General features: G+C 36.5%; 1 protein-coding gene across 1 annotated transcript in view; it reads right to left on the bottom strand.

The window, feature by feature from the left end:
* Window positions 1–20160, bottom strand: part of NXPH1 (neurexophilin 1) — a 310633-nt gene that overhangs the window by 20939 nt on the left and 269534 nt on the right. The window lies entirely within an intron of this gene.

Below are 20160 nucleotides of genomic sequence, written 5' to 3'. Positions count from 1 at the left end.
TCATTACACAACATGTCCTTAGGTATAGGGATATTCAACTATGTATACAGCAGGTGCTTCATGGCCAAATAAAAATTAACTTTAGAGCCATAATCTCTGAGACCTAAATTTTCTCATTATGAATTGAAGATGTAAATACCTTGTCTCAGTATTATCTTGAGAATTAAAGACAATGTGTGTACATGTTCCTTCTCAATAAATGGTAGATATTAACAATACTTGCTCTAATTTGTTTTTTTTTTAACTCATCAAATGGCTATATTGATCCATGTGGTTAATTTTGTATAAAATAATTAATTTACATAATTTAAATTCATGTAGAAAAATTGCACATTTTAGGTGTCTTGGCATAGAAGTAAAAGCAGGGACTCTGGACTCTGGCCACAGGCTCACATCCCAGCTCTCAAGGCAGATGCACTTGTCCATGGGGATTGCCCAAATGGTGACTTTCCAAGTTACTCTGGCAAAGAGTTCACTGTTATCTTTTTGAAGTGGTAATACTTCAAACACAATATGATTATCACTAATAATCCTAGTTTTAGAATGTGAAATTACAACTTTACAAAGAAGCTTAATTTAAATGATTGGTTTTTAAATTTTTCTTTCTCTTTTTTCTTTCTTTTCCTTTCTTTCCTCCTTTCTTCCTTCCTTTCTTCCTTCCTTTCTTTCTTTTCTCTCTTGATGATATAGTAGAGAGTTATGCCACTCACTGCCCCCATCAGAGCTGTGCTATCTAAGACATGACATTTTTGATCTATTCTTTACAGAGCATCTCATTAGAGTTCCAGAGAAACCCTTACTTTCTATTATGTCAATGACACCTTTGTTGGCCTGGAGCCATCATCAGCTCTCAAGCACTGAACCATGAAGCAATATCTCTGTAACTAGGCCAAATAGGCCATGACCTGACAGGCTATAAAGCGGTCATTATCTCCTATTAAATCTGAAATCTGTGCTTTGCATATTTTAAACCAACTATCTTGTTGCACTATGGAGGTGTAACTGCCAAATGAATAATTAGATTTTTAGAAGACTATAAAGAGGACCAAAATGCTTTCTACTGTGCCAAAAACAAAGTCAATTCAGATTTTATTTTCTCTCCTCCCCTGTTTTTATCCTCACTCTCTGGCAGTCAGACCAAAAATATTTTGATAACCGATAAATAGACTTCTGTTGCACAATTTACTGTATAAAACCAAGTCTGGGTTGATGTACATCAGTGCCAAACCATTCTGTGTTGTGCACTGTGAGCTGCTTTCTTGTACAGTTTGGTAGAAGCCTGTGGATGGTTGGCACATAAAATTTGCTTTGTTTGGTTGATGTGATTACAAAGAGAGTTTTATAAAATGTAAAATGACTGAATAAGCCACTTAAATGTCAAAGATTAGAAGAGATTTGCTTTTACAGTTTAAAATATAAGAGTTTTTTTTTTTCTACCCCAGTCCCTGGAGATGTCTAAGTAACTCATTTCATGCAGCTTCAATGGCAGAGATGCAGGGGACTTTAGAAAGATTTGGAATGGGATTGAAATATAACTATATAAAATATCCTATTAACTCTTGCCCCCTGTTTTACATTTTGGAGAAGATTTTTAACTAAATTCTTAAAGCTCAGTACCTGTGATGTCATTAAACATTTTTCACTTCAGTGGATTGTGACTCTGGAAAATTTGCAACTACTCTTTTCAGCAGGGGATTAAACTTTCAGGGAATAAATTAAATTGGGTTAAAGTGTCTAACAGAGTTTTCAGATGAGTGCTTTATTCAAGTAGCACAGAGACATGTTAACTTTGAAATGAAACTCTAGTTAGGTAAATAACTTTTGTCAAGAACCTATTGCTCCGGTGCTGCACTGCTCTAAGCCTACTTTATTAATATTGGTTTGCGATCTTCAGTACAGGTGCAGAAAGAAATTTTAAATGCAATTAAAGCTGAGCTAGAAGGCCATGCAACTATATTTTAATCAAAATCTGAGTTTGTGCCTGCTTTACATATAATATGTGCAAAGAAAGATTCTCTTTTCACATTGAATACGACTGCATAAATACTCTGTTTTAAGAGAGGGCAAATGTATTTCAAGGAGAAATACAAATAACAACAGTGCCACATTCTAAGAAATGATATAAGCACCTAAAAAAATATTGTGCCTGAAATACATAAAGTAGTAATAGTTATGATTTAAAAAATAAGCCCTGAACGAATGAATAGAAATATATGTGTATGTGTATATATACACACATCAACATACAAATTTTTGTGTGTACACACACACATGCATACACACATGATACAATTTTTTAATTTTATGGTTTGATATTCATTAAGGAAATCTAGAATCTATTACCCTCAAAGCCATTTAAAATTAGATGTAAATGTTATAAAAAACAGAATGTTTGTCATTATTCAATCATATTCACAAGTGGTGGCATAAAATAGGGCAAGAAGATAGGAAATGAATATACCTTGAGGCATCCTTAATTCAAGAGAAAGGATATATCATATCCAAAGCTGTACTTTTAAGCTCCTCTGGGAGTCTATAATGGAAGAACAGTAGAGGGAGAAAGGAATAGGACAGCTTGAGTAAAAGAAGAAATAGCTACCTTTCCAATCACAGTCAACCAATTACCTTGGCATGTTAAATGGTTAACAACTATACAACACAAGGATGGGTGCTGGGGCAATGGGCAGTGTCCTGGAGCCTTCCTGCTGTGCTGGTCAACTCTTTAGATAGTGGACCTCGGGGAAGTAAAGAAAGTATCATGGAAGAAGGGCCAGAGTCTAGAGTGGCCAAAGTGGCTAGAGTGCCCAGGATAGTAGGAAGGGACATGGGTGTGGAGAGTCCAAAGGCTCAGGGCAGTGGCTCTTTATCAACTAGTATGTTTGTATTTTAGCACTGGTGCATGCTAGCTGAATATCCACCCCGTTTATTTCATCAGTTACCCTTCATTTTTCATCAGCCTACAACAAAAATACAGTTTATCTTTGAACATGATGAGGGGTAAAGGCAGATCCTCCACCAAGTCAAAAATCCCCATAGAACTTAGAGTTGCTCCTCCATATTTGCAGTTCTTCCCATTGTGAATTCAACCAGCCACAGATGAAGCACTGTGTTATTTACTACTAAAAAAAACCCCTACATATATATAACCTGCAAATTTCAAACCCATGTTGTTGAAGGGTCAAGTGTTTACCTCAATGATATCCATTTAACTCTAAGAGCCAAGGAAAGAATGGAAAAAAGGCAACAGAAAGCATAGAAACATGCTTTCTTTACTAGTTCCACTTCTGTAATACACTGGTAGAATTCTTTTGAATTATTGCTATCCGATACATTAAACTGGATCAAAATCTACTCTAATTAATTACAAATTTAATTATAAATTTTCTAATTAAATGTTTTTGTTAAACTGACCTTTTCATGAGATTATGAAAGAATGTTGGTGCTTTAGGGGTTTTTTGGTTCATTTTTGGAGTTTAGAGTTTGGAAAAATGATATTAGCTAAATTCTATTCCCCAGTACTTTGACACAGGAAATTATAGATTACAGTTATATTCAGAGCTACTTTGAGGGGAAAATGACATGAGAAGGCTTCCTGATGTTTTGGGGGGGTTGATGTGGAAAAGAGGAGGCTGAAGTCACCTGGCACTCACATTGCTTTGCTACTGTGGGAAAAGTTGTAAAGAACAATTTGAAGTGAACACCTAGAAAGGCCAGCACCTTCTCTCAGTCTGCTTTCCCCCTTAGTTTGTCTTCACCAGGTGCACCCCCATCAGTGCTCAGCACCAGGAGTCACCATCACCTCAATATGTATATGTCAGTCACATTACATATGCCCAGCACTAAATATTCAAGTCAGGTGTCAGTCATGTTTCTAATTCAGGGACACATCCAACTGCATCTCTCACCTCAAATGACTATTCTTAATACTGCCCCATACTCATAGTCTGTTGTTTTCTGATTACAAGTCTGCCATTTTCCTGATCTGGAATGTTCTCCTGAAGACTCTTTCCGAATCTATATTATTTTCTTTTACATGATTTCAGATAATGACTCTATCTAACCTTCCCAAATCACTTTATTTGGAATTCAAAAACAATAATTTTGGCTTTTTTTTTTTTTGCCTTTTTGTAACTAATTATAGCAGTCTGAAAAGAAATCTGGCTCAAAAGTTAGAGAGTCACAGTTTAAATTCTGGCTCTGCCATTGTGTGACAGAGAGCAGATTAGCTAACTTCTCTGGTCTCAGGATTCCTCATCTGCAAAATTAAGGATGCTAATACTATAATCCATAGGGCTGATACAAGAAGTAAAGGAGATGTTTGTGAACTGTCTTACACAGAGTAATTATTTGATCCAGAGTTATTACTATTGTAGGGGTGTGTTTAGGTTTTTGTTGTTTTTCTGTTTGTTTTTTCTTTTTTTTTTTTTTTTTGCGTTTTCTAGGGCCGCTCTCACGGCATATGGAGGTTCCCAGGCTAGGGGTCGAATCAGAGCTGTAGCCACCAACCTATGCCAGAGCCACAGTAATGCAGGATCCAAGCCACGTCTGCAACCTACACTACAGCTCACGGCAACGCCGGATCCTTAACCCACTGAGCAAGGCCAGGGATCGAACTCGCAACCCCATGGTTCCTAGTCAGATTCGTTAGCCACTGTGCCACGACGGGAACTCCAGATTTTAGTTTAATTTTTACTTCGGGCTTTTTCTTTTTCCCTTGGTCTGTTGCAGTCTTACCAAGGCCAAACTACTCATTTAATTCGTTATATCTTCCCAAGGCAAAGAGGAAAGAATTCTTCATTCAGTGGGCACTCTACCAATATTGACAGACTTTTCAAAGGATTTTGAACTGCTTATTTGTCTGAGCAGTTGATTTACTTTGCTATCTTAGAGTGCCATGAAAATGTAGCAATATGAAATCTGGTGAGATTATGATAGTTACTGGCACAATGATTTATTACCTAGATGAGATATTTAATGTATGCTTAATTCAGAAAAACAGCCTTGCAAAAATATTGGATATTTTGCTGAAAAAAAAGGAAGAAGAAGGAGAGAACTGATCCTAAAATTAAGCATACTAAATCCAACATTGATTTAGGGATACATACTTAATCATGTTCACTGTCAATCTAAACATAAAGATACTTGAATCTAGTACCTAACAAGTAATTCCAGTGCTGTGGTTACATTAGAACACATTCCGTAAATCACACCTGACCTCTCCTCGCTCTTCTAGCAAGACACAACCTTGAGCTTTCAGAAAATAAAATAAAATAAACACCAAACCAAACAAACAGTATGATCAAATAGGCTTTCTGGCTGTGAGACCAGAATGTGAAAGACAGTTAACATAAACATAACTGCCTCATGACTGGATGTCACTCAAAGCAGTACCCCCAGTCCCTCTCTGCTCAGATCCACTTTCTATGCTATAACTATATTCTTCTTCCCCAAATATGTTTTCAACATGCTAATTATCTAATCAACAAAGTCAATGATTTCCTAATTTCTGTATGATATTTCTTAGTCTGGCATTCAAGTTTTTCAGGGATCAGGTTCTTCTCTATCTACCTAAATGTATTCCCTATTATCATTAAAACATACCCTGCTCCTTCCCAGTTCATTCCCAGCTCCTTCTTGAATTCAAGTCTTTTGTTAACTCTGCAGTGAGGCATAGCCCACCATGTGCATACACCCACACATGCGTGTGCACGCACACGTGCGCACACTCACACACACTCTGTGTACACACTCAAGCCCATTCACAATGCCCCTTTTCCTACACCCCTACAAAACATGCATAGTCTTCAGGCCCAAAGAGTCTCTCTCCCTGCCATGAATCATGCCAGACCATGCTGATCTCCCTTTTCCTAAACATACATAGGCCTCACCAACACCTGACACTTAATAATATGGCTTAACTGTATTCAGTGGGTCTGTCCTATGTTCCCAACCAGATTATGAGTATCTAAAGGACAAAGTAGTTGCCTTAATTTCAACTTCCATGCCTGCCTCGGTGTTAGGCTTATAGGAAGGATACCATAAATCCTTTGATGGATAATAATACTATTTTGCATTATAAGCAACTATAGTTAACCCAATGCTGGACTAGTCACACAATAATATTTGACTGGTTTCAAAATGAACACAGAGAAAAGGCAAAGAAAACCAAATATGCAAATATCTGGAAGGATACTGGAGTCAATAAATTGCCATGTCAATAAAGTTTTTGTTTTGCTCTCAGAGTATTGAATATCAAGGTCACTCATATACAGTCATTATTTGGAAATGACTCATTATTCAGTTTTCCTTTAACTAGGAACACTCCTGGGATATGACTTGGAAGTTATTTTACTTTATCTAAATTCAAAATTGCTGAATATGGGGGTGTAGCAGAAGGACATAGGAAATAAAATTATTTTCTGTGGAATACAGTATCCTTGCCTTATCACAAAACCACATGACATGCTTCATTCAATAACCGTGTAGGCAAACCTGCAAAGATTTATGTGTTAGGCACTTGATCACTCTTGGCCTTCAATGCCTTCTGATTAACGAGTTTCCCCTTGAGTCTGTTTTACCAAAAACAAAAAACAAACAAAAAAAAAACTCTCAAGGTTTAATTTCCAGTCATAGAGAAATGTGTCTTTTTAAAATGTAAAGTGTAAATTGTAGAAGAGAGAGAATGAACTCACATATTAATAAACACTCCACCCTCCCACCACCACCTTACAAGGAGACTTGATTAACAGATAAAAATCCACCTCAAGATTCCCAGATAAGCAAGGAGGCCCATTTGCCCCAGCTGCCTAGAGACATTTTAACAGCAGGCACTTTGAGCTTTTAATGAAAATCAAGTTGAACAGTGTGGTATCAGGAAGCTGCCCAACCTGTCTGCCTGCCAGAATGAACTGCTCAACTTGTGCCACCCTCCTCTTCTAATCAAGAGCTCGAACACCCCCACGAAGTCTCAGAATTGTTCTTAAAACCAACGCCAATCCTTAAGAAGAAGGCTTTAAAAACATCAATACAGACACTGCCTAATTATTCAATTCTGCTCATAGGGCAAAGGAGATTCTTTTTTGACCCCTGCAGTGATTAATTTATGCCCCGAAGCATAAGACTTGATTACCCCTCTCTTAACATGTAAAACGTGTGAACCTTATTACTGGTCATAAAATTATTCAGCCACCATATGTAGTCAGCTCAATGGCTTCCTGAGGCAGTAAGTTCAACTGTTTGGCTGCCTGCTGGTAGAGATATATAGCCTGACATTAGCTCAGAATTTACCTGCTATGTGTTTTATCAGTATGTGTTTAATGTAAATGATGGCTAAATACCTAGAATATTATTGCACCCAGTAAAAAAAGAAAAAAAAAATAGAGCAGAAACCTAATTTGTCTATAAAAACTTAAAGACTGATATTCACCAGTGTGCTCATGAAATGAGATGTTTTAATTGAAGGAAATGTTCTGTTTTAGTCAGAAATCTTTGGGGTTTTCTATTCTTGTTTAAAATCTTTATAAAACACATTAGTCTGTGTTTCTGGCTCAGTAACTACAGTAGAGTGTGCTGAGTATAATTAGTACTTCTCTGATAACTGTAACCCCCAGAGTATCTCAAGATCTTCTTATTGAACATTAATTATGATGCTCAGAAGGGTAGGTGGCAAAGAGGGAAGTGTCTAGGTTTGCAATGTTTAAATCATGTAACAAATCCTGGAACTATTTAAGCTATTTATATTGGTTTTATTTCTTTATACATTACTTCATTCCACAAAGGATTTGAAAAATTCAGTACACCACATAATATTTTATTAATTGAAAGTATCAAGGCAAAGGAAAAATGTGGATGACATTCAAATGAACAATGAAAAGGATAAAAAAGGTACTTTCAAAGAGGTAATGATACAATACTCAATACATATAACATGGCCATAAGATGTGGCTACGGCAGAAAGGAAAATGGGATCAACCACAAAATTCACAATGTTCAACAGATTAAAAGACAACTATCACAAATATCTCTTGTTTGAGAGAAGCATAGGTTTTTTTCCCTTGATTATGTATATTAATAATAATAATTTATTGTTATTTTATGACAAAATAATTTTATGAGGAATCTCATAAAAAAGACCACTGGGCAATGTCCTGCTTCTCACACTTTAATGGGCATATGGACCATCGGGGGGATCTTATTTAAAGGCAGATTTTGACTCAGAACATCTACAGTTGGGCTAGTGATTCTGAATTTCTAATAAGCTCTTGGGTAAGACCAAGGCTGGTGGTCTTTGGGCATTATGTTAAATAGCAGGATCTAGAGAATGTCAAGGATATCCTTGCTAGCAATCCATCAGTAACAGACTTAATTTCCTATAGCACTCCTCATGGGATACTGATGCTATAAAATCAATTCAGCAAGTGCAATTCTATAAAAATAACTTTATGAGTAGAGTATAAAAACCTGAATTCCAGGCACACATATCTCTTAATGTCTACTTTGACCCAAAGGCAAAGTTTAAAGCACCTAGACAAGCAAAGAGTGAACAACATTCTCCCTTCATGTCAGTTGAATGAATGAACTAAGAGGCATTAAGTTCCTCATATGTGATAATTTTTCAGAGTGAAGAAAAAGATTAAGAATTTTTTTTTGTCTTTTTAGAGCTGCACCCGCAGCATATGGAGGTTCCCAGGCTACGGGTCCAATTGGAGCTGTAGCCACTGGCTTATGCCAGAGCCACAGCAATGTGGGATCTGAGCCACATCTACAACCTACACCACAGCTCATAGCAATGCCAGATCCTTAACCCACTGAGCGAGGCCAGGGATGGAACCTGCATCCTCACGGATGCTAATCAGGTTCATTAACCACTGAGCCACAACAGGAACTCCAAAAATTACTAATTCTTGATGGGCTAATTTGATTCTTTGTCACTATAGTGATTCAAAATGTGGGACAAATCCTTTGTTAGCATGTTATAAATATTTTCAGTTTCAAATTAATTCAACATAAAATTTGCATATTAATATATGAATGCACATTAAATTATTTAAAGATTTATGTTTCCTATCCAAGCAAAGTTTCGAGCATTGATCATTTTCAAAGAAAAAGAAATTTTATCTGTAATATTGAAGCAATTATACTAAACTGTGTAAAAATAAAGAATAAGGAAAAAATTTTTACAGTTAATTATTTCTAGAATATAATTGTTTTCTTTTTGGAGGTAAATTCTGAAACAGTAGAATTACAGTGCTAAAAGAAGCCTCCTCTTAGAAAAGAAGAAATTGAGGCTCAGGGAGGTTAAGTGACTTTCTCAAGGTCACATAGCTAACAAATCCCAGAGTTAAGCTTTTGACTAAGTCTCTCACATGTCACATTGCTTTACTATCATTATTCAAATTGACCTACAGACTCCAACATCATTATGATTCAATGTAGTGGGAAAGAAAGAAAAAACTAGTAAGAGAGGTGTACTCTGTTCATTTCACTAAATCTGTATTGAGAACCACCAAGGCGATAATCATTGACTTGGGAGCCAAGGGAAGGGCAGTATGCAATAATGGATAGTGTTGCCAAATCATGGGACACACAGTTTAGTAAGTAAATATGCACTTTTAATATGTCCTTATAATACACCTTAAGGGGGCCTATGCTACAAATGCATATGAAGTGTCGTCAGGAATTAAAGGAGGTGATACTATATTTGAGACGGGTTTTCAATGTTGGATATATTTTGGCTAGATAGAATAGAGAAGCTGGGTCAGCCAAAAGCACAAGGGTGTGGAAAAGCATAAGGTGTTGAGTAATGCCAAGTAAGTATAACTGTAGAGGGAAAGAAACAAAATCAAGGATACACGCAAATTTCTAGCTTAGACAGTAACAGTCAACCTAACAGAGTCAATAAGTCATTAAAATATCTTAATACTCCATTTTTAGGTAGTTAAAAGTGATTTGTCTCATGTAATCAACCTGCCCCAAGTGAGGTTCCTCCCTCCCCAAATGGGTATGGCACCATATTGAGGAATAGTGTTAGCCTTTGAGGCTGTCATGTTGGTCACTCAGGACTGGCAATAATCAGACCAGTCCTGGTAAGGGGACAGTTGTGTTATTGAGGCCAGTAATAACCTCAATTCCTATGGCCACAGCCACCCTGTCCATGGGTCCACTGAGCAAGAATTGGAATGGCTGAGGAAAGAAGCAAACTGACAGTCTGAGCAGTGGTCATCTCACCTATATGATTATTCAGAACCGGTTCTCCAGTAGATGCCCTTTGTTGATCATTCATATGGAATACAAACATCTTCATACTCTGACCATTCTCAGAAGATCATGAACTTATCTAAACTGAATTGAGCACTTTTCAGTACTCAACTAGTCATAAGAAATTTTCCCATGAGGCCTTAGTTATGTACTGGAGGAAGAGAAGCAATATAGTAGGAACATGTGTGGTAAAAGTCTGAGATACCTTTTTATGCCTTTCAGAATTGCTTAAGGTTAATTTCAAATATACTATTCCATTAATGATAAATTTCTGCTGCACATGCCTAATAAATAGCCAGTTCATGATGGCAGCCAAATTTTCATGGTCACTTGATGGCCCATGGTCAGGCTTTCCAACTCTACCAAGGTCTGATAGCTTTCTAGGAACTATTTTTCAAAAAGGTATCTAGAAATAGCCATAGCTTTGCTCCAAATCCCAGAGATCATAACTGTGATTCTCCTATAGGGGTTTGTCATAAGTTTCACAAGCATCTCTATTTCCAGGTACATCAAATATTATTGGATATGATGGATCATTAGGCTCAAGCAGAAAAGCAGTTTTCACTGTTCTGTTTCTAGTCGAGGAACATTTTCTTGCTATTCTTTGAGTTATTCAACAAACACAGTAGAACAGCACACTCAGATGTGGTAAATTCTGTCTCCCAAATCCAAATTAGACAACCAAGCTTTCTTCCACCATAATCTTTGAGGACAAAACTAAGTCAGAGAGAAGGGGTAACAAGACGACCATAAGGCAAGAGTATGAAGATGAACTGTTGATCCTGTGAAGTAAAAGCACACTGCTAGTCATGATACTTGAAAATTGTTAAAAAGACAAAAGCATTTCCAGATTAATAGTTTGTACCAGGTTCAAGGGGCTGTGATAACTTTCTTTGGTAAAGAAACCACATCTGGAACCACAGCTGCAACTGAAATCATGCCTGACTATATTTAAGATAATCCACAGTAATTCTCTAAGATATATCTATCGTCTTCAAAGTCCAACCTAGTAAATTCAATAAAGATATAATGGAAATCACCATCCATTTCGAGTTTTTTTGATAAGACCACTAATCTTCAGTTTTTCTAGGGCTGCATTTCTACTTTAGCTTTGACATCCTGGCAAGGATATAAAGTTACAGAAGTTTGTGCATGCCCTTCCTGTTAGAATAGCCCTCAATTCATGAGTCAGAAGCCAATGTGTAGAACTTAGCAGTTGCCATATAAGTGTGTTTCAACTATGCATACAGACACCAGGGTATAATCACAGGGTGGTTCCATGAACCAGCTTAGGGGATAAGCTTTGTCCACAAATTCATTTGTTTCTTCAGGATTGAGACCTCAGGCAGGGTAGTACTTGAATAAACCTGTGAGTGCATTGTAAAAACGCCCTCGCGTTTTTACTTGCTTCACTCTAGACCCAGTCCTGTGTCTTGACCACCAGTATATCTCTCCTTCTATGATAGATAATAATATCATTTTGGGTCCCCATGATTTAGTATAAACTTAGAGACAATCTTTAGTAATCCCTACAACTTTTGAGTATTGAATCTTTTCTAAGTAGGTTTACAAACTAGTTTAGTCTGGAAACTGGCGATAGACCAGGACCCACTATTGTGATGACTCAAGTCAGGTTTCCAGCTGCCAGACCTAGAGTTTTATCCTCTTATGTTTTAAGTGATATTTTAGTAATATGCATCTTTTTCTCCTACAAATACCATGGCAATTATCTACAAGCAAAAAAAAAAAATCCATGCAAGTTATAAAACAACAACAACAAAAAAAAAAACTCTATACTAATTTGTCCCCACTGTCTTATACTAATGCTCTTAACTGTAAAGGCACTGCCACTTGGACCTTGCCCCTCCATAATTCCAATATCCTCAGTGAATTCAGGGAGCTGATTTCAGTGTCAGCATCTCTCATCATCTCTGGCTTATAGAAGACATTGATCTCAGGCGTGTTCTACTCATTAATGTATTTCAAATACCTAATTTATAGGAATGTCCTTTGAGCTCTCTCTGGGAAAATAGTGTACAAGCATGGCAGCAGTGGTGGTGGTGATGAAGGGAAGACTGATTGTGACAATCACATAAGATAATCCATTACAATATATCTACTTCTGTATGCCTTTTGATTCTTTCTTCATTATTATGTCACAGTAGTTCTAGAATTTCAACCTCTGATATCTGAATGTATGCTATCATTAAATCAAAGTTTCAGTGAACTAACCAAGTAAATTTTGAGAACCACTTTTAACTGCACAAACTAAAATGCTAAATCAAGCAATGAGGTCCTACTCCAGAGCACAGGGAACCCTATCCAATCTCTTTGGATAGAACATGATGGAAGATCATATATATAAAGTATAAGAATAAACTAATTCACTGTGCTGTACAGCAGAAATTGATAGAACACTATAAATAAACTAATTTTTTTAAAAAAATTAAAAATAAATTACCTAAAAATAAAAAAAAAAAATTTCTACCAAGTCTACCATATCAGTAAGTTCAATCTTTTCCAGTTATATGTTATCCCACTTAGTTTAAAACTCTAAGAAACTTTCAATATAAATTGGCAAAATTGTGCAATTGCACAATTTATATAATTGCACAATATAAATTATCTCATCCTGGGTAAGATTTTACACTTGTTCCCCTAGTGTATTCTGAGATATATTTCTAGTTTTAGTTCTAGAGGCAATAGGAGGCATTTGGGATAGGTCTTGTGAAGAAGGACATCCCCTTACATGACAGGTGTCTCAGGGTAACCAGTTATAGGAACATGAAGCAAGAAGATCCCAGTGTAATTCTGTATCTGTTTTTAGTGATGTTAACTTTAAAGCACAAATAAGTACGGGAATCCTTTAGGGCTGCTACAAATGTCCTCTGGTTCTCTAACCATGATTTGAAACAAGGGTTCAAAGCCATGAGCTTGTTCTTTTCTTTCTTTATGCTTCCGAGTGTAGTCATAAAAAGCCATTCCACCCCCATAATCTTTGTAGTCCTTATCATTACCACACAAGTCAAGTTCAGTATCCATTTGATCGCCCCCACACTTTGCTTTTGTGGACATTGCATTTTGATCCTCTACAGATAATGGTTTAAAATCAGTTGTGTGTCGCTGCATACCCTAAGCAAGAAGGTCAGTGTTATTTTCAAGACACATCTATAACCAAATCAGTGCCAGAATATTGCCTTTGATGTGTTTCTTGGGACTACTCCTGATTCTAAGTATGCTGTCTACCATGCAGCATTTTGTCAGGAAATCCAAAATCAAACAAGTATTTCAACAGAGAGCAGATGGCATGGATAATTGGTTTCATAGGTACTGAAAGACAGAAAGCACAAAGGGAACACTAAAGTGACATGAACAAATAATTATAAGTTACCATCTCTAAGGCTAGAGAAATAGAGGGCAGGGGGCTGTGGTTCTCAGAATTTAGAAGCTGATAGGAGGGAGTGAAGACTCAGAAATTGGAGTAGAGGCATTGCCCTATTAGTGCTAGTAGTTTCGAGGAGGTATAATGAGGCTCATTCTGGAAAGGCCAAAAGAAGTTTCTATTCAACTTCTATTGCTAGGTATATGCTGACAGGAGCAGCAAGCAGAATATTACCCTCCTGATATCCAGGCTCCCCCATGTCCTCCCTGTTGATAAAACTCAACAAGAAGCCAACTAGTAAAGAACAGAACTCTGCAGAGTCCTAGCCCAGTACAAATAAGAGTATGGAAGGGTAGCTTTAGAGCCAAGAAACAACAGCTTGATAAAAAGTGTGTATTTTATATGAAGAAAACAAAATCACTGAAAAATTACATGAGGTCAGGAACTAGGTTTTAGCCTCAGCCGCAATGGTAACAAAGTATAAGAATTTTAACAGGTAATTTCAACTTTCTGAGCATCAGTTTCACTTGAAAAAAATTACTATAACAATACCACCCATGCTTTCCTCCCAGGAGGCTTAATGTAGATGAAAGCACTTTGAGTAAGTATAGAGTCTATATAATCATAAGCTTGTCTCACTATTATTATCCACACTAAATGGAGCCAGGAAAATAACAGATGCATGAAACTCACAGATAATCTTAAAATCTTCCTTTAGTTGGTTTTATATTCTTCCCCATCTAACCAGTCTTTACAAGGTACATGCAAAGTAGCTCAGTAAGCCTCATGTCTAGCCTTCTTTGGAGATGCTAACAAACACTACTCTGAATCCAAAGGAATACCAGGGGAGAATAATAGGATATGAGGAGCTTAGCTATTTCTCCAAAGGAGTGGCCAATTTGAATAACTGAGACATAGACCCAAATTATTTATATATAACCTGCTCCTCTTGAAAGCTGAATTTGAAGTTTTAGCTATTGCCTACCAAAATAGTAAAAAAAAAATAAGTAAATATTAGGCCAAAATAAATAACAAAACTTGGAATAGAAAGGGCTTCCTTTTTACACTGAGTCCATAAATAATTATTTGGGAAATAATAGATACACAGATGAATTTGATTTAATGACTTTCCAAGTTAAGAAACCACAAAATCAAATAATGAGGACCACAGCAGTTAGAAATGCCTATCCAAGTCTTTTGGATAATGACCCACAAGAGTCAGAGTTTCATTCCAGACCAGATAGAATTAACAGACTTTATTTTTTGTTATTATTTTAGAATGTTAGCTCTGCTGAATTAAATTGAAGGCCCTCTCTAAAAGTTTAAGAGCACTTATTTACTCAGCCACCAAAAATTTACTATTTTCTTTATAAGAAATGCTAGGTTTCAGTACCCAAAAGTGAGGAAGAGTTCTGATATCTTCACATTTGATTACAACACAAAGAAGAGGTGAGATGCTGGCAGAGAACAATTAACTTTACCTGTAGGCCCTAGAGAAGGATTCTTAAATGTGACATTTAAGCTGAATCTCAAAAAATTTAAATCAAGTTTGCTATTTAGAAAGTACTAAAAGGGCAGTGAAGAAAAAGGCAGCTGCATTGCAAAGGCAGAGTCATGAAAGGCAGCAACATATCAGGGGAACAATAAGAAGTACTGTGTTGTGGGAATTTAGGATGCAAGAGTGGGAGTGGAGGGTGCAGGCAGCCAAAGGAGATGAAACTGGAGAAGAAGTCAGGGCCAGTGAATGAAGGGATTTGTTACAATGCTAAGGAGGTTGGACTTAATTCTGTGGAAAGCAGGGTCCCAGTGCCATCTTTAATAGGGGAGTGAAATGATCTAATTTATTGATCTCCACAAGACAGCTTTGATACTAGTATAAAAGTTGAATTTTATTGGAGAGAAACAGGGTTATGGAGAAATATTGCAGTTGTCTAGGCAACAGACAGTAAGGTCCTATGTGCTAAAGTGCCAGAAGTGAGAACAAAGAAGAGAAATCTGATCTGGAGATCTTCCTTGTATATACATCAATAGGATATGCATCTGAATAAGAGGAAAAACTGGAAGGTAATTCAGAAGTTTTCATATTGGGAGATTAAGAGTTGAGAGTGGTAAAAGAGTGCATTCAAATAGAGCAGGAGTCAGCAAACTTTTTCTGTAAATGGCCAGATAGCGTAGGCTATTTTAAGCCTTTGAGAGCCAGACGGTCTTCATCACATTTCTGCTATTGTAGCACAAACGCAGCCATGGGCAAATCATAAACAAATAAGTGTGGCCATGTTCCAATAAAAAATTTTTATAGACACTGAAATTTGATTTTCATCTAATTTTCATATGTCATGAAATATTACTTTCATTTCCTTTTAAAGATGTAAAAACTATCCCCACCTTTCTGAAAGGCCATGCAAAAACAGGCAGCAGGATAGGTTTGGCCCAAGGATCATAACTTGCCAACCTCTGTAATAGAGAACACATGGGAAGGGACAGCATTCAGGTTAACATCCAGGTGAGGTATTGCAGAAGGCAGGTGTTTAGGGCATGACTTCAGTGAAAGAAGGTGTCCAAAATGCACTAGAAACACTGTTCTTCATGGTCATAAAGAAGCAAAACTATGTGAAAAGGTAAATACAACAGAGAAATGAAAAACAATATTGTACCCTAATGCTGCTTTTAGAGTACTTTTTAATTGCAAGTAAGGCAATATTTGAGGATTTTATATTATCAAACCCAGACACTTATCTCTAGAATAGGCAGTTAGAAACCAAGGCCAAAAAGCTAAAACATTTATGACAGAACTTATAAAACTAATGAAAGATGATAGAGTATAGGAACTGTCCAAGAAGCAAATAATGTTTCATCCTTTATGGGTGAAAGACTGAAGTGAAGCTGGATTTAATTTTAGAAAAGGAATTTCATTTGTTACCTGTCAAACACTGATGCAAAGATAAAAAGAAGTTATAGAAATCTTCTCAGACAATACGGAACACTACTTCACAATATTATGCTTGTTAAGTAACATTCAAACCACTTATAAACAATCCTAAACAGGAATAGTTTACAATTCAATTTGGTAAAGAAAGGATGACAGGTTCTCAAGTGCCTCACAGAAAAGCTTTTGGATATATGCTGCCCTGCTTTTCACAGGCAGAGTAATGAAAAGTAAATCTATCTTGAGGTTTTACCATTTATTTGGTTGAGGCACAGTATCTCTGAGTCACATTGGATTTTTAACAGATGAAATATTTCCTAAACCAAGTAATTTGATTCGGTGCTGATAGTAACCACAGGCAGTATAATTAATTTCTTTTATATCTTCAACACAGTAAGTGGATCTTCCCTTTCTATCCTAAGACAAAGCCAAACACAAATCACCATGAAGAGCAAGGTGCAACATGAAGATTAAGAAATCTCCCATGATGTTGTGAATCCAAGCTATTCATTGCCTCACAGTAAAAGTGAAATGTTAAAAATCAATTTTTAAATACCATGTCAATTTCCAATGCAAAGTGATCCAAATAGAAGACAGATTTCATTTTCTAACTTATATTTTCCCCACTGTCAACACACCATCAAAAAATCCTTTGATATAGTAACAAAATATTGTCAATATATTGCAAATTATTATAACATTAAAATTAAGATGCTTTGTGATAGTCCCTAGAACTATGGCTCACAAAACTGTCTTATCTGTTAAAAAATAATTTTTTACATGAGAATTATAGCCAAGCTACATCCTTTTCAGCTATTCTTCTACAGAATAATAATAGTTAGCACCCCGTAAGATACAACATTGACACTAAAAAGAATACTTTACTAGGTGAATTGCTACGAAGGGAAAGTCAGGGATAAAAACTGAAGAGTTTTTCTTGTAAACACATGTTAGTTTTAAAATCTTAGAGTAAAAAATCTATGTTTTTTTCTACGTGTAACAATTATGAAGCATTTATCTAACCAATATGAGAGAAACTTGTGTTAACAGAAAGATAATTAAAAACAAGTAGAAACGTATTTTCAAGTATAAATTAAAAGCCATGATAAAACTTAGTCTTTATATGAGACATCTCAACAAGTAGAAGTGAAAAAGACACAATCAGGATTTATTCTTCATATAATGGACCAAACAATTATTATATCTGTTCTTACCCTCCGAATTTAATTATTTTAATCACTAAATTGGCTAAAATGACAACTTTATTTTATTACCACAGAGACCCAGCTTTAAAATATTTTCTTCTGCCAAGAATTTAAAGACACTACAATGAATAAACTTCTGAAAATAAATCTTTACACTTATGGGTGTAATAAAATTAACATGGGCTTTGGAGAAATTCTGAACTAGGATCAAAACCAACATCTATGGCTAATTAGTTATGTGTTCTTGGTCAAATTACATTAATCTAAAAGACTATCAGGTCTAATTCTATCTACTTTAACATCAGTCATCAGCAGAAACCTAGCTTGCCAGATTATCCACTATTACCTGCATCTGTGGTTCTCATATCAGATACGTGGCTCCCTTCATATAACAATAACACTCTGAAATAACACTCATCAATATTGTAACTTACCTATTTTTCAAAAAAAAATCAGTATAGTGTTCCATAAGATGTATTTCAATATATAAATGTAGTGATAATACTACTCTACAAGACATGCTGTATCAGACACTTATGCATAGAGCAATCAATAAGATGACAATTTAAAATGGTCGGTGGCTCATATAGTGCTGGTACACAGGTTATCTCCCCTGGCCTGGCACAGTGGGTTAAGTTTCCATCATAGCTGTAGCTGCAGGTAGGCTGCCATTGCAGCTCAGATCTGGTCCCTGGCCCAGGAAGTCCATATGCCTCACGGTGGCCAAAAAAAAATTAATTAAATTAAATGCATGTAGATACAGATGTGAGGTACTGGCCACTTAAATATCATAGATGACCACAGTGCCATCAATGATTTGATTTTCCAAATGTGAACCTCTATTAGCACCGTTCAGGACAAGTACAGCATTTCCTTCAACATATATGATACTCGCCTTCCTATCCTGCTGTATAGCACTGGGAACTATATCTAGTCACTTATGATGGAGCATGATGGCAGATAATGTGAGAAAAGAATGTATATATGTATGTGTGACCAGGTCATTTTACTGTACAGTAGAAAATAGAACACTGTAAACCAGCTATGATAAAAAAATAAAAATCATTTGAAAAAAAAAAACTTGTCTTTCTAGAAAATTTAGTGTAGACTAAAACTATGCACAAATATTTGTGTTTATATTACAAATACACATTAATTTTGTATAAAAACACAAATACAATACAAATATTATATCACAAATACAATGTATAATTGTAAACAGGTTTTTCACCTCTATGACTATCCAATTGGGTGTTCACAGACCATGTAAAATGTGGGTGGGAAAATGTGCGATTGTGCAGAACTCATCCACACATTCACATCTATACCTTGTATCCCTTGCTCCAATAACCTTCAAATGATTCTTCTTCCTTCCTCTTCTCATTTGCTCCCTGCACCACCCTCTCCCCATCAGACTTTGCTACTTGGACTAAATCCACAAGTGATTTCCAGTCACACTTGGAATGAAATGCAAACTCTTTTCATGAACTACAGGTCCTGAATGATCCTGCCTGTAGCCAGTTTCTGTGGCCTTATTTACCAGTGTTCCTCTGGTTTTATACTCTAGACACTTTGGCTCTCTGGATGGTCCTGCAAAGTATCAAACTTATTCCTACTTGGGACTTTGTATTTGCAGTTCTCTCTCTATGGAGCATGCTCACCTGAGTATTTCTCTGACTCCTGTACCCGACTTGACTTCTTTACCTAGATGGTGAGTTTCCCAAAATGCAGATTTGTTCACTTGCTCCTCAAATAATCACCTTCCCCACCTTACCAAATGACATATATAGTTGCTCAAGCTAACATCCTTGACAACTTTCTCCTTATCCCAATGCCTTTGTCCGTGTAATCAATGAATAAGTCCTTTCCTTTACCTCTAAAACATATCCCAAATTTATCACAGTGACTGCTGCTATTTCTATCTCAGCCATTATTGTTTCTTACCTGTACCATTTCTTAGGTCACCTAGTTGGTCATGCTGCTCCAATTTCTACTCTCAAGAATCCTTTCTCCACACAGAAATCAGAGTGACGTTTAAAAAGGATAAATTATGGAGTTCCCATCATGGCGCAGTGGTTAACTAATCTGACTAGCAGCCATGAGGTTGCAGGTTCGATCCCTGGCTTTGCTCAGTGGGTTAAGGATCTGGCGTTGCCATGAGCTGTGGTATAGGTCGCAGACGCGGCTTGGATCCTGTGTTGCTGTGGCTGTGGTGTAGGCTGGCAGCTACAGCTTTGATTAGACCCCTAGCCTGGGAACCTCCATATGCCATGGGAGCAGCCCTAGGAAAGGCAGAAAGACAAAAAAAAATAAAACTAATAAAAATTTTAAAAAATAAAAAATAAAAAAGTTGGAGGCTGGTGTCCCCAGAGTTACCAGCTACCTACTGA

The sequence above is a fragment of the Sus scrofa genome, chromosome 9 (genome assembly GCF_054392235.1).
Source record: "Sus scrofa isolate SSC_HxYL_T2T_F1_AM1 chromosome 9, Sscrofa_HxYL_maternal_Yorkshire_Landrace_v2.0, whole genome shotgun sequence".
Taxonomy (NCBI): Eukaryota; Metazoa; Chordata; class Mammalia; order Artiodactyla; family Suidae; genus Sus; species Sus scrofa.
This window is presented reverse-complemented; position numbering and strand designations above follow the sequence as displayed.